Here is a 15,182-nt window from a genome sequence, read left to right as displayed (position 1 = left end):
ACAAAGGAGTCAGGAAATGGAAGCCTTATTACTTACAGGCACGTTCACGACGACCAAATAAAAGCACGAAAAATGGTCATTGCAAGGGCAAGAAGGTGCTTTAAAAAAAAATCAAAATCATCAGGTGATTTAGCGTTGTTCAAGAAAACCAGAAATAGTTACCAAAACTGGCTGACCCAGCACAAACATTCTATACTCCAACAAGACAGTGAGAAGATGTTAAATCTAGCAACAACTAAAAACATCTCTGGCATTTGGAAATTAATCAACGACACATGTACCCCTGCGGAATCAAAAACCGTAAATCCAGTGTCAAGTACGGTCTGGGAGTTACACTTCCAGAAATTATACTCCGAGAGGAGAGACTGCGCTGTACAAAAAACCCTTACATCGACTGAACCCTGGGACCTAAAGTTTGAGAAATAGGATATACTCTATTTTATCAACAACTCTAACTCTTCCAGGGCGGCAGGGCCCGACGGTCTCACCAATGACATTCTTAAGAGAGACCCGGAGAAAAGAGGACTCACCAGTCTTGGACTAAGCCAATAATTGTGCCCATTTTCAAGAAGGGAGATAGGTCGGATCCAGTGAATCATAGACCTTGGATCCAGTGAATTATAGACCTATCGCCCTCTTGGACATGGTAGGAAAGCTATTTGCTGCTATAGTCTTGAGACATCTAAATGAATGGAGTTGGTTGACCGATCACCAAGATCCTTGGCAATCGGGATTTCATAAAGGCATTGGAACGACCTTGAATGTTTAAATCATCAACACACTAAAATGCACGGTCAAGGAAAAAAAAAATACAATTCCATCTACATTGCGTCTATTGACCTTGAAAAGGCATTCGACTCGGTTGACCGCAGACTACTGTGGAACAAACTGAGAAAATGGGGTTGCCCAAATGACCTGAGAGAGCCCTTGGAGGCACTGCACAGTGGGACGACTCTCAGAATCAGACTGGATAGAAACGGAACCCTCTCGAACAACATTGTTTCACAAAACGGCCTGAAACAGGGGTGCCGTTTGGCTCCAGCAGTATTCTGCCTATTCATTTCTGACATGCACGAAGTTTTCGATGCTATAAGAAGTTTCCCACCGAAGATTGCGGGGACTTCGGTGGGCAGGTTGCTGTTTGCAGATGATCTTCTATTGCTAGATCAGACTGCGATAGGTCTTCAGCAACAGCTAAAAGCACCGGAAACACCCAGGACAATGGTCTAAGAATCAATCCCAAAAAGTCAAAAATCCTGGTGCTAGGGACCAACAAAAACACCAAGAAATTCAGGTGGTCCTTGGCTGGGGAAGCCGTCCCTGTGGTTTCGTCCATGATTTACCTTGGGATTTCATTAAACAACAGCATCAATGACGGTCCGGGCGTGGAGAGGCTAAGAAGCAAAGTTAAGAATTTGGCATTGCAAGTGCTCTTGATCAATCAACGTTACTGTTCATTTTCATGTCGACCTCTCATTGATTTCTATAAATTAAAAGTATCACCTATTTTGACTTATACTGCTGAGGCAAACTTTTTTCTGGCTCCAGAGGTCTGGCGCTTACTGGAAGGATTGTTTTGGAAAAGAGTTTTGAGGCTTCCAACTTCTCTACCCATTGAATGCGTGAGGAAAGAACTGGGGTTAACCTCCCTCTACACTGCTATGGTTTGGAAATCTCTGACCCTATACAGCAAATGCCTTGTGCCTCTGGAAAAAAGTGGCTTTTTGACCATTAACGAAGCGCTGTCCACTAAACAGGTTCCAGTCCTAAATACTTGGCAGAAAACTTGCAAGTGCGTCTTGGACAACATTGCCCAATCATTAAATCTGTTAGAGGCGAACCCGTCCAAGGTGAAGAAAAAAAAACTCTGACTAGGACTGGATCTCGACCCAGGACAAGCTTTTCAGTCCTTGGTACGGGAAGACCTTTATTGTAGAGGTACAGTGCTTCCCTATTTAGAAAGATTCCCTTCTCCTAAAGAAAGGCATTATCAATTCCCGAGATTCCGCCTGAACCTCTACCCCACAAGAGAAGTTACGGAAGAAGGACCACAAATAGGGATGATCGGACCTGGTTATGTCATTGCTGTGGTCAGGAGACTGAAACGCTATACCATTTGATAATGAGTTGTACCTCGTTAACATTTCACAGAGATAAATGGTTGGCAAAACATTTTGAGGATTCCAAACTTAAACCGCCTCTAGATAGGTGGTCCATCTTAAGATGGGGAGGAAAGGTTTCTCTGACTTTGGCACTGCTGAACTTTATGAGAGAAATCTTTTTAACTTTGGACACTTACTTTTTCTATGATCTATGAATTTAATTCTGTACATACTGGTCCAGTGCCTTCGTTCTTGAATACTTCTTGTCTGAACACAGATTTGTTTATTTTTCTTTTTTTTTCTCCCCGTTAGAGTTGGTTCACTTTTCGTCTTTTTCTTCATCGACTCTTTTCTTTTTTACATGTGTGCATTTAAAGTTCTCTTTGGAAACTAATTGATGCAATAAAATAAAGGTATTATAGGATCACAACGATGAACATCCGCAGAGGTTGACAGAGTAAGATGCACATTCAGTTTTGTCCACTATCTCAAGGGAAGAAGGGAGAGGTGCACAGATCTCATCTATTGAAGAACAGGGAATGCCAACAAAAAAAAAATGAGTAGTTGAACAGAACCACAAGCCTGAAAATCCCAGGTCTCCATTTTCATCGCCCTCAGCCACTGGTAAGTGAGGCAAACATTTTATAGTAAGATGGATGAAAATCCAGACAAAAGATCAAAGTCCAAATGGGAATGTGGGCTGGTACTGGAAAGCAGCAATACCGAGGAGGAGAATGCAACGAGAGATGCAGAGACTGTGCTATTAATGGAGGCTTTCCCTCTACCCGTGTACAGCCTTTGCACGTCGCATCATTAGATGGCATCCGGAAAAAGCCTCAAGGACCACCAGCAAACCAACATGACCCTAGCCTTTGTGATGGCCCTTAACGAAAGACAAACATTGGCAGTACTTCACACAGAATAAACCTACTGAATCAGGCCGCTTGCACACTTTGCAGGAAAGCAGTGTGCAGAGAAAACACACATGAGAAGTCGAAAGATCTGAGGAGCATCCCTGCCCGCACCATCAGACAATCAAGATACTTCCAGCAGTCTGCAAAATTACCCCTGCAGCTGCGTTAGCGCATGGGAGATAGAACAGGCTCTACCCACTGTATGCCAGTACTGAATAGCAGTGTCCACACAATGTTCCAGGCTATTGTTGTGGGAGTGTTTGAGCGTGGCAAAATATAGCACAAAGCCCATGCGGACTGTGCCTGCCAAATGCTATCTTGGCAATACACTTTTGCGGAAAACCCTGGATTCTGGAGAGTTATGGGAAAATCCCATCACTGGTGGGAGGTTCTCAGCTGATGGTTTTTCTCTTGCAGAGTAGTACCAGAGTTATACAAGGTTATAGCTACAGCGGGTGGGTACTAGAGCAGTCTGTAGGACAAAGGTTCACTTCTCCGGGAAGATGTGGACCAGTTGTCAGAGCCTTAAGTACATAGCTATCACGACAGACTGTGTGATCATTCCTTCCTCTAACAGCCAAAAATATTCTGCTAGTAATTCAAGAGGAAATCAGGTGCATGCAGCTCGTCACCCGGCTGCATTGTGCTTGCAAGAGTTTTAGACCAGAAACCATAGAGGAGACATCTGGGAGAAGCTGGAGGTACAGTGGCGAAGGCCTCTTAGATTGTATTTAGGCTTTGTTGCAGCAGGCAAATGGATCAAAAGGTCCTTCCTGTTTTATCGAATTGGCAAGACTATGCAGGTCCCTTGCTTTGCACTTGTGGTGAACAGGTTTCATCAGCAACTGCAAGTCTAAGAAATTAATGGTTGGTGTGTCCCAGAAGATCAGGTCCAATTTCAGCCATGTTTACAGTGACAAAAAAGAATCTCCTTGCCTACTGCAGGTGGAACGCTGTACCCTCCTATTGGAAAGCTACTTTGCGCATGTTAAAGATTAGTGTAGTAGTATTGTTGGGGAATGGGCTGGGCAGGGGAAGAGGATTCTAGAAAGAATCCTTGAGGAACGGTTGGTGAAAAAAAGCAGCAATGGTTACAGACTCCCTGGCCGGGGCGGGGAAGAGGGGAACGCAGCCTCAAGAAGTTTCTAGGCTGCAGGGGGCTGCTCAAGACTGCCCACCCTTCCAGCTTCCAAGGCCTAGAAACATTTGTCAGCTAGGCTGTGTGTGCAGGGCGTCCCAGGGTCCTTACTGTGGGCCTGTGCTGTGTCCCAAGAACAGTCTGAGCACCCACAGGACCATGGCAGCTGTCAGCCCACCTGGGGGCCAGGCCGGATAAGCCCCATCATCATTAAACCCCCTGGGCCACGTGCGTAGGTGGCTGGGAGGGCAGAAGAGGGTCTAGGGGAAAGAAAAAAAACAAAACAAAAAAAAAGAAAATGAATTTGTTTTGTAAGAAATTGGGCGGAGAAGGCACTTCTCCACCCATGAATCCACATGGGTTGTGCGGCCTGAACAGAGAAATATGGCCATGCTCCAGGTCAGATCACCTCATGTCTGCCAATGCTGCCCCTGCAAAGAAGTCCACCTTGGCCATTTATGCCAGGTGGCCTTGGAGGTGAAAGTGAGTGAAGTCAACTCCACCCCAGAGAGCAGAACAGTGAAGAACAGCCTGGGTGAAGAGAGCAGAGACAGGCAGGCTGCTTCGTCGGGCAACCTGGGTGAAGAAAAGTCCTGGACTGTCACATTAGAGTACAGTAAGGAGCTCAGGCACACTGTCTTCCCACCTGCATCCCTCCAATTCATAGAAGAGAAGGGCATGGTGACAGACAAAAACATTGCCAGGGCCATGATCATGGGCAGCCCTTCAGGGCACAGGGTGTCCCGCAAGGCCACAGTGATCGTGGGTGCATTGATACCATTTGGCTCTATTAGCTTGCCATTTCATATTGTAATTCATCCCATTATATCAAATAATGCACGATGAGAAATGTGCATAGGGAATCTTATTTTGGGAATTTTGTTTTGCTTGTAACTACTGAACGAAATCTCAGCTTGAGAAGCACGATCACATGGTTGTAAAATGACATGTTTATATGTTAATTATGCAAATTAGGCAAATGCAGATCCATATATCCTAGCATCCGTGCATGCAAGCCTCTTACTTTGAGATGGAAAAATTATTTTTGTAAAAGTATTAATATGTACAGAGCCAAACATTGTAGCACAAAAATCCCATGTTGTACCGATATAAAACTGAATTATTTAATTTTCCTATGTAAGAGCAATCTGATGAAACGATTAGTAACATGATCACATGCAAGAAATATGCTGTTTTAGAAAGTTACAATTGTTGAAGACTACATCATATCAAATTGGGTGGAAACTGGGTTTGGAAGTTACTCCCATCAGACTGCCCCCTTCATTAATATGCCCAATGACTACAGAGGCGTTGGTTTAGCGTGATATCACTTTTGGAACACTGTCCAATCGTATACATTAGCCAAATAGAAAAGAGAAATGATACCCACATTTAAGGCATGTGGTTTCTGCTCTACAAAAGTTCAAACCCATACATTCTAGGCGACACTCACCCCCTCGCTGACTGATGGAGAGGAAAAAGGAAAGAACGGAGAATTTAGGACAACAGAAATGAGATGGAATAGATGGATAGCTTTCGTTTTGGATACATTTTTGGATAACTAGTTAAACGGACACTATCTTGCTGACTGATGCCTACCTATTCTCGAGGGGAAGAATTAAAACCCGTCCTTAAGAGGGTGCCCAGAGCAAAAAGAAAATTCATATTGCAAGAATAATGCAAAAGGGGAAACATAATCCTGAGGGGAAAAATATACCAAAGGGTCGAATGGATTAAATCCTGTCCCACTCATTTGTAAGTACTGAGGGCTGGGGTATATAAATTGACTGTACATCCTTAGAAGTTATGAAATATTTCAGAAGCGTACGTATATATGATAGACAAGGTTCGATGGTGTGAACTTGCGACGTCTTTTCAATACATTAGACCAGATTGACCACGAAACCCAGGCAGTGGCTGGTGCATTAGATGTCCAAAAGGCGTTTGACTCTGTGTCATGGAGTTTCATCCATGCAGTGTTAGCCAAATGCGGGTTTGGCCCAAACTTTCTAGCCTTCCGCGCCTTTTATATACATCCCAGTGGCCATGGTTAGCTAGCACCAACAGACTACTGTCTTCTAGTTTAGCCATAGGAAGAGGCACCCGCCAGGGCTGCCCATTTTCGCCTCTTATATTTGCTATCGCTGATCTCATACAGCATAAACATCAACACCAAGGGAGCAGGATGGCCAGGAAGCCAGAAATCATCTCTCTTTATGCAGACGATGCATTACTATACATACTTGACCCTTGAACACACCAAAGGGCCATTCAGCGAACTAGCAGGGTTTTGAGTCAACTGTAGCAAATCAGAACTTTTTCCCCTCACAGACCCAACTACTCCTCCACATGACTTGCAAGGACTCACATGGGCCCCTTCGACTATCCATTATCTAGGAGTGGCGATTGCTAGACACAGTCCGGAGTTATAGGACTACAATTACAAAATGTATATGTTGCAAATACAGGGGAACTTACAGAGCTGGTCCCGCCTGCCCGTTACCATAGCAATCAAGATATCACTTCTCAAAATGACTGTGCTCCCCAAATTATTATACCTATTCCTCAACATACCAATATGGCCTGGCAAACCTTTTTCCAGGAATTAGAATCCGTAATATGTAAATACATGTGGCACTCTGGGGCGGTGCGATTGAAATGGAGCAGGCTAGCACAGCCGTATGGGGGGGGGGGGGGGGCAGTTGCTGCTCCAAACTTCTGTCTATACTGGATGACTGCACAGGCAGTTTCCCACCTTTTGGTACTCTGACACAACCCCCACCCCCTCATGCACGGCTGGAAAATCTCTCAGCAGGTGACAGGGACCTGTGACCCTTCCTGATCTTTCCCCATCTGCTCATAGACGACTGTGGATTTTACCCTGCCAGCATTAAGTCACTTGCTTGGAACAAGATATGGAGGGAAATAGATCCTTCCACTCCATTTCAAAGAGACTTCACTTTGAGGAATTGTAGGCCCTTCCTTCCACACTTTGACACCGGGTCATGTAAAATTGGGACACAGGCTTGGGTTTCACACTCTGGGGGCCTTACATACGAAGGGTAACTTCATTCGGCCTGATGGCATCACGACACTCACGAACCACGCATCATTAGAATGGTTACAATACCCTGGCCTTCGCAGGACATGTAAGAAACAGTGGTTAGACTTCCCTGTGGAACCAGAGAACGATGCATTGCTGGAATATATTTTGATATTGGGCGAAAGCCAAGGTCTAGTCTCATCTCTATTTCGGCTGATACAAGACCGCCTCCCCATACCGCAACAAAACACCAATTCCAAATGGGCAACAGGCTTGAAGGTGGACATTACAGATGATCTCTGGTCGGACATATGCACTCAGACACGCAAGGTTTCATACAACTCCAGATGCTAATTGATACAGCTGAAGATACTACATAGGTTCCACTATACTCCACACAGACTCGTTTTCCAACTAAGGGACCGCTGCGTGCACCCTGTGTAACTGTGATGATGCAGAATCTTTTCATATGATCTGGGACTGCCTGATACTGAACCAGTTTTGGCGTCATGTGCGTGCACTTTTGTCGGATATGGCAGACCTAATTATCCATCCTTTACCGCAACCTTGCCCGTTTCACGTGTTTGAATCCCCCATTGGGCATGTGGATAAGTTTGTTAGGCTATGCCTATTACTTGCAAAGCGCTGCATACTGGTACGAAGGATCAGCCCCATCGTCCCCAACAAGGATCATTGGCTCAGAGATGTTGTATGGGCTAATGATATGAAGGAGCAATGAGCGCGCATGGAACCACCTGACTCCCGTCCAAAAAACATATGGGGACCGCTCACAGCGTATCTGGCATCTGCATCACCAACCGTGGGCGATCCCACAGATCCATAATGTGAACTTATTGTATGCTGTATTGAATGTGTAATGGTATCTATAAATCCTTAGCACCCTGGGGCTCCCTCCCCCTCAACCCCCCGGGTCCCCTCTCCTCCTTATTGTATACCTGAGCTTTAATGAAGTATATGTTACCCGGATCCCGCCTTCTGGATTTACTGCCTGTACTGGAGATAATGCTACAATGTGCGCTGTAATGTACTGTCAAGTGTGTCAAAAAAGAAAGTTTAAAAAAAAAAAAATATATATATATATATATATATATATATTCTTTACTGCTGGGGATTTGCAGGCGCGGGCAGAGTAATAGAAAAAGAGACAAGCTTAGCTACCAACGTTAAAAAAAAGTACCTTTTTCTTCAGCTCCATGCAGGCGCAGGCTCACTAATGAAGACTCACTCAAACGTTTCTCCGTTTACTCTCCTAGAGTATCAACTACCCCTAAGCGAATGAAAGCCAGAAACGAGGTTACAAGACACATTGAGATTGGGAAAAACATCACCCATCGCGATAAAAGAAACACCTTAGGAGGGTGAGTAAGCAATCTAAACAGAGACGCATTAATTTCAGCTTGAGACTTACATCCCCCTTTTTCTAAGGTTACAGTGAAAACCTGTCTAACACAGTAAAATGGACCACATCGTCTATAAACTGCATTTTGAAGAGACAAAGATCAACTAGGTTAGTTTTAACATTATGTCTTACACAGAAGCCCTTTGTTCGAAACAAAGGGTATGACACAGAGAAGGAATGAGCGTCGGTTTATTGGTAGCATCCAAGCACAATGATATGCTGTTCAGACTACGCACGTTGTAAGTCTATTAAACAGGCCACCCATGCGAAAACTGGCTACTCCCACACACCATAACAAGTACATTTACCCTTTAGGTAAAAGGTCTTTTTATAGAACCCATATATTGATATAGCACTTATAGCTATTTATTATTGTTTTTATTTCCAGCCCATGATGTGGTGATACCGATGTGTCCGTGGATCAATGGAAAAAAGACTAAATTGGAAGAACTATTAAACGGAGAGCCCAAGCTTTATTAGTCACTTACACACACTCCTGATGAATGGTCACCATCAATAGGAACAAGAAAAGAAACATGTCGAAATTGAAGCCCACACCTAAGAGCACAATTTCTGTTGTGTGAATACCTACACCTGGACAAGTCATTGTTTCCCCAAGGAGGTTTTAATGATTATACACTCCTCTAGACATTTAAAAAAAAAAAAAAAAAACTATAGGGAAGAGTTATTCCATCTAGAATAGTCTTAGTCACTGCCCTTGAACACCACCACTTTGACACAACAGAGCGGTTGTGTTAAATTGTTTTACTATTATTATTATTATTATTTTTTTTTCATGATTAACTTATGTGCAATAGCTTTCGTGTTTTTGATAAACTGTATGTATTTAATTTTACATTTTCTTTTAACATATTTAAATAAAGTTCTATTTTGCTAACTTTCATTATACCACACCATAGGTTGCGAACTTTCTACCTCTATGCTTAATGAGTTCAACGAGGACCTGAATGACTAACAGACAACCATTGCTAGTAGTTAAAAAACCTAAATTGGTCTGCAGTGATCCTAAAAACAGTATCACACAGAGCTACTTTGGATTAAATCTTTCCTATCCGAAGAACAGAAACAGTATTGGTAAAACCATTCAAACACCCTTGGCTGAATCACACCCTGATACAGCCCTGTCCATGCTCCACGCTGCTATATCCGATACTTGTGATGTTCTTGCCCCTGTCATGAGGATCTGCTTGAAGCCCAAAGCCAAGAGCAACTCTGGTACGACTCGTACCTCGTCACTCTTAAACGCAAGTGCAGGGTGGCTGAGAGAAAATGGCATGCTTCCGGTACATCCTCTGACAAACTGGCCTGCCGCTTGCTCCAAAGGCAATACCGGCTCTCTGACCGCACCAAGAAGAGAGCCCACACCCAAGACCACATCTCTGCAGCATCTAACAACTCGGCCAAACTCTTTAAAATATGCAAGGAGCCAGCCAATCCTGCTGCAGTCTCTATATCTCCTGTCCCCTCCTGGGCCCTCTGCACAACCATGGCTTCTCATTTCATCTCTAAAACTCTAGACATCCTGTCCTCTCTCTCTGCCTCTACCCCTCCTCCTAGCTCTTCCTCTGGCCCTTTTCGGCCACCTCTCCTCCCTTCTTCTCTGCCTTTCCCCGGTTCTCTCCAGACAAAGTTTCTAGGCAAATCCGATCTATGCAAGTCTCGTCAAAACAGGTTCACCACTGTTCCTCCAAAAGCATCAAGGACCACATTTACACCCTTGCTGCTGTGGCTGACTTCTGCAACCACTCCTTTGCCACTGGAGTCTTCCCTTTCCCCCTGAAGCACTCCCTTGTGCACGCTCTTCTTAAGAAACCCTCTGCCGACCCTTCCTGCCCAGCTAACTATCGCCCAATCTCCATCACTCCTTTCCTGGGCAAACGCCTGGAAAAGCTGCCCATCTCCCAGCTTAATCTTTACACTGAATTTGTTGGTTGTCTCCATGGCCATCAGTCTGGTTTCAGAGCTGCCAGAAGCATGGTAACTGCTCTCCTGAACATCTGTGAAGACCTGCTCTTCAACCTCGATTCCAACACCCCCTGTGTCCTCATCCTACTTGATCCCTCTTCTGTCTTTGATATGGTCAACCATGCCATCCTGCTCAACCGTCTCTGTGATAACCTGGGTATCACCGATCAGGCCCTGCCCTGCCTGTCATCTTTCCTCTCCGATCGACCCTCCCAGGTCCAACTTGGGACCTTCCTCTCCTCCATCTCTACCTGTGGTGTTCCCCAGGGGTCTAACCTCCCTCCCAGGCTGTTCAACCAATGCCTGGCACTTGCCCACCACAATGCCACTCTATGTCCCAAATGTCAATGCTATGCGGATGACAACTCATTTTCTGGCTCTCTTCTGCCACCTCTTCTCTGACTGTCTGCAATCCAGGAGTGGTGTGCCGTCAATGATCTCTGCCTTAATGCCAGTAAGACCGAGATTCTCCTCATTGGCACACCTTCTCCCTCCTTTCCTGTCACTCTCTGGTCGGCCTATCTTGGCCCTCTTCCTGCTCCCATCTGTGAGGCTAAAAACCGTGGGGTCATCTTCGACTCCACACTCTCCTTCTCTCCTCACATCTCTAAGAAGTCACACTACCAGCTGCACCTCCTCAGAGGTATTCTTCCTTTCCTCTCCTTCGCCCAGAAGCTCAGAGTCTCTAGAGCTCTAGTTCTCTCTAGGCTGGTCTACTGCAACAGCCTCTTCTACTCTCCGTCCTCTGCAACTAATCCAAAACAGGACTGCGAGACATGTCCTTGGCCTCAAGCCCTGGGATGGTTTCTCTCCAGGACTGAAAGCTCTGCACTGGCTCCCAGTGGCAGCGAGGATTACGTTCAAAACCCTCTGCATTGTACACAAGGCCTTCTGGGGCCTGTGGCCTCAATACCTTCAACTCTCCCATCCTAAATATCTTCCTTCTAGAGCTCTTCACTCATCTGCCTCCAACTCCCTCAGGGTTAGTCGCTTCTCCAAAGAGTTGGTGGTATAGCTCCCTCTTCTGCTGGGGCCTCCCTCTGGAACAGCCTCCCTGCCGCTCTGAAACTTGAGGAGAACCATCTCTAGTTCTGGAAGTACCCCAAGACCTTCCTCTTTGCTTCTTTCTCTCCTCTTCGCCCCTGCTGACCTCCTGGCAGAAAGTTAAACTGCACTGGTTACCTGGCTGCCCTCTGATCTCGGGCTCAGGTCCCCTCACCACCAGTCGCACACCTGCACTGCCCCTCAAGCAACCCTTGCAATCTGGGACTGTTTTTCTGTATCCCTACAGTCCCCTACCAACACTTGACACCTGATGTCTGTACTTGCCCTTGCCACTAGATGACCACCTTTTTAATTATTGTCTTTATTAGTTTATTGTTTTCCTATGTACTGCACAGCCACTCCCCCTACGCCCCCTCACCTGCACGATCTCAATGTCACCTGGCCTAGTAAGATCCTTGTCTGTCTTCCCTCTGCTCCCCCTCCCTTGCCTCGTTGCGCCTTGAAACACTTGTGTATAGGCGCGTTAGAAATGCCATATATCATATCATATCCCAGTGCAGCTTCAAAAAAGGAATAAGTTGCATGATTGTTCAGAAGAAACAAAAAAGGTGTTATTTAAAAGGCGTCTTCTTTTTCCACCATCAAGCAGTTATCGATAATGTTCTTCTGTATTCTCTTTAACTTCTTTTTTACCGCAAAAATACCGTATTGCTTCATTTTTTTGAGCCGTGGCGTTTGCACCATTTAATCTGAGGGGCAAATACTTCAGCACAAAGCACCGCATAATGTATTAACACAATGTGGCCTTACACACTGAGAAACACGCTTCAGTTATTACTAAACAAATCACCAGTCCGAACTGTGAATTAGGGACATGTATGTACTTTGTCAACATAAACATTTGACGGCAAAAACGTAGATCCATCCACTCAAAACGTATTCGGTTCTGCACACATGCAACCCATAGACATGGGTACACATGGCAACATAGCAACACATTTATATTTTGCTGCCACATAACATTGTGACTTTCTCCGAAAGCATACACTATGTCAGCGCAATTCAAGTGTGCAAACACAATTCCTAGCTGACCCGCATGTTTGTATGTACAAGAACAGACGTCCCTGGATACACGTGCAATGTTTATTGTGATACAAAGTGTACGTTGCCAAAGAAAGTACAGGGAACTCAAGTCAAATAACTGAATGTATATTCAAACATATGCAACTTTGACGGAAGGCTCCAATACACTGGAAAGACCTTATTGTTAGTGCAAACGGAGGTAACGAAACTCCTCGTGTGAACCAATGCACGTGTAGAGGGGAGCGTGGCATTCAGTTACGTCGGCGGGGGATTATACATGTCTTTAACATGCAGTTCGTTAAACCTAGGAAATCCCCCCAACACTCTCTTTCCACCCCACCTGCACAGTGAAGTCAGCGTGCACCTTCTCCAAAGGGCCCCAGCGCAGTGCCTGTGGCCGGGCGCGTGCACGGCTTTATTTGAGCACGCCTGAACGCAGACACACACGACTTCCCAGAGAGACGCAGAAGTTTTACCTCAGCGGCCGCGCGGGGAGCGCCTCTCTGGCGCTTAGGGCTGCCTTTTGCTCGGGGCTCCGGCCGGCTAGTTTGGGGTTCCGCGAGCACGCGCCGGGGGGCAGGCAGCCACTCACGCCACTGTGCTTTGCCGAGGTACCTGTGCCTCCTCCTGTCGCATTCCAGCCTCAGCTGCACACCTCACCGTGGCTGGCTCAGGGTGGGCAGGAACAAGGAGGGTTTACTTTCAGTTGCAACGGAAAGGGCGTGTCTGTTTCTCCCGAAATCCAATCTACCTGGTCGTAGCGCACCAGTGTTGATGAGGGAGATCTTCAAAGTAAAACGGTAGAGTTTGTGGGTAAGGGGTATACGGAAAATAGTTGTATTATTTTATTGCAGTGACTACTCGAAATGAACAAAACTACAATGGGACATAGGTGCTTAAATGTGTCACTACATGGCAAAAATCCCCCCTCCCTCTTTGCACCCTCCCCTTCCTTGGAATATGTGCAGTTCAAGCAACCGAGCTCGACCCAATTTTGGAGTACACTTTACAGAGGGAATTGGAAAAATTCGAAAGGATTTGCAGGTTGAACTTGACATATAATATCAGAGCAATACAGGCCTAACCGGCTGTGCTAACTTGCAGATTTCTGATTTGTGGACTGCCAGTCAACTTTTAAGCCGTTTCATGAACTGCACTGTTAAATGTGTTTTAAAGGCTGCACAGAAGTCTTCTCTCCTGCAGCCTTGACAATGTGTGTGCAGTCTCATTTGGGACTACAGTCGGCAGCTGATATGTGGAAACCATCTCTACACGGCAAAGTGTAGTTCCTGTTGCCACTTGCCACCTTACTCCTGGATTCCACCGCCTGTGTGAGGCGAGGGGAAATGGCTGCAGCAATGGGTGGTTGACAGGCTCGGATTGGCCTTTCGGCCTGTGGCCAGGCCGAAATCGTCCCTGGGGAGTGGGGGCCGGTTTCTGGCATGCCTGGGCCGGCTTGGAAGAAGAAAAAAATTGAACAAAAATAATATTTTCTTTTTTCCAATTTGTCTTTTCTTTTTTCAAAAAGCCTTTCATCCTTCTTAGGTCTATAAATGAGTACCAACACAGGCTGGGTGATAGTGTATGCATATTTGTTCTATTAAAAAAAGAGCTTAAGCGTAAGTAATATACAATAACACATTATCATTTGGAATTGGACGTCTGTTTGGATTCACAGTAATTTAGTGCACTTCGGAAAATGCTATTTGATGCCACTTGCTGTTTTGTCAAGGGGTGAAAGGTCATGTTTCATCGCTTGGGGTGTCACTTTGGGGTGGGGTCAAATTTCATAACTTCCAGTGATGTCATCAGAGGTCAAGGGTCGTGAGGTGAGGGGTGGGCCACTCTTTTTTGGGTGACCTGCCCTATTTCTTGTCCCAGTCCGACCCTGGTGGTTGATGTAGAGGAGTAGTCTTGGCAGACTGGCGATCCCCACCCTTTAAGGGTCATCCCACAGACCATAGCCACGGCCAGGGGAGCATCCAGCATTGCAAGAGGGAGGTGGCCTAGCCAGAGACGTACACAGGGGACCTGAGCAGGCAAGGCCTACCCAAAATCTATAAATGCCCACTCAGCAGCGCTTTGTGGGCATTTGCAGCGCTAATGTCACTGTGGTGGGCTCAACTACATTAGCTTCAGGCCCCACTTGCAAGAAGATCCTGGCTACGCATCTGGGCCAAGCCACGAAAAAAGCCCTACTACTTTTCCCCCCAAATGCAGTGGGTGTAATTCCATACAGTCTCATTCACGCGCACCCCTGCCCCAATCTACTTTTTTGGTAACATTAGTGGCAGATGGCATTTTAATGCATAACAAAAAATAATAATTGCAGAATCATTAGAGATGCAGGCAACTTATCTATTAGAGCTCTGACAAGGTGCTCAGGGGCAAAATACATGCAAACCTCCTAATTTGCATATGGATAGCACCAACATAAATTACTTCACAGAAAAGGACATTGCAAGGCGCATCATCAAGTCTTTGATACTTG

The 15,182-nt window shown here is 45.7% G+C and overlaps 1 protein-coding gene across 6 annotated transcripts in view; it reads right to left on the bottom strand.

The window, feature by feature from the left end:
• ARHGAP8 (Rho GTPase activating protein 8) overlaps positions 1 to 13,419 on the bottom strand; it is a 664,042-nt gene extending 650,623 nt beyond the window's left edge. For 2 of the 6 annotated variants that reach the window (XM_069628162.1, XM_069628163.1), the window contains exon 1: positions 13,168 to 13,389. The gene's annotated coding sequence lies outside the window, so the exon portion shown is untranslated. Of the gene's footprint in view, positions 1 to 8,395; positions 8,486 to 13,167 lie in introns of all 6 variants that reach the window. The other 4 variants (XM_069628160.1, XM_069628159.1, XM_069628161.1 and 1 more) reach the window with 4 other exon arrangements.
• Positions 13,420 to 15,182: the final 1,763 nt, after the last annotated feature.

Source organism: Ambystoma mexicanum, chromosome 12 (assembly GCF_040938575.1).
Source record: "Ambystoma mexicanum isolate Mex_15411 chromosome 12, UKY_AmexF1_1, whole genome shotgun sequence".
NCBI lineage: Eukaryota > Metazoa > Chordata > Amphibia > Caudata > Ambystomatidae > Ambystoma > Ambystoma mexicanum.
This window is presented reverse-complemented; position numbering and strand designations above follow the sequence as displayed.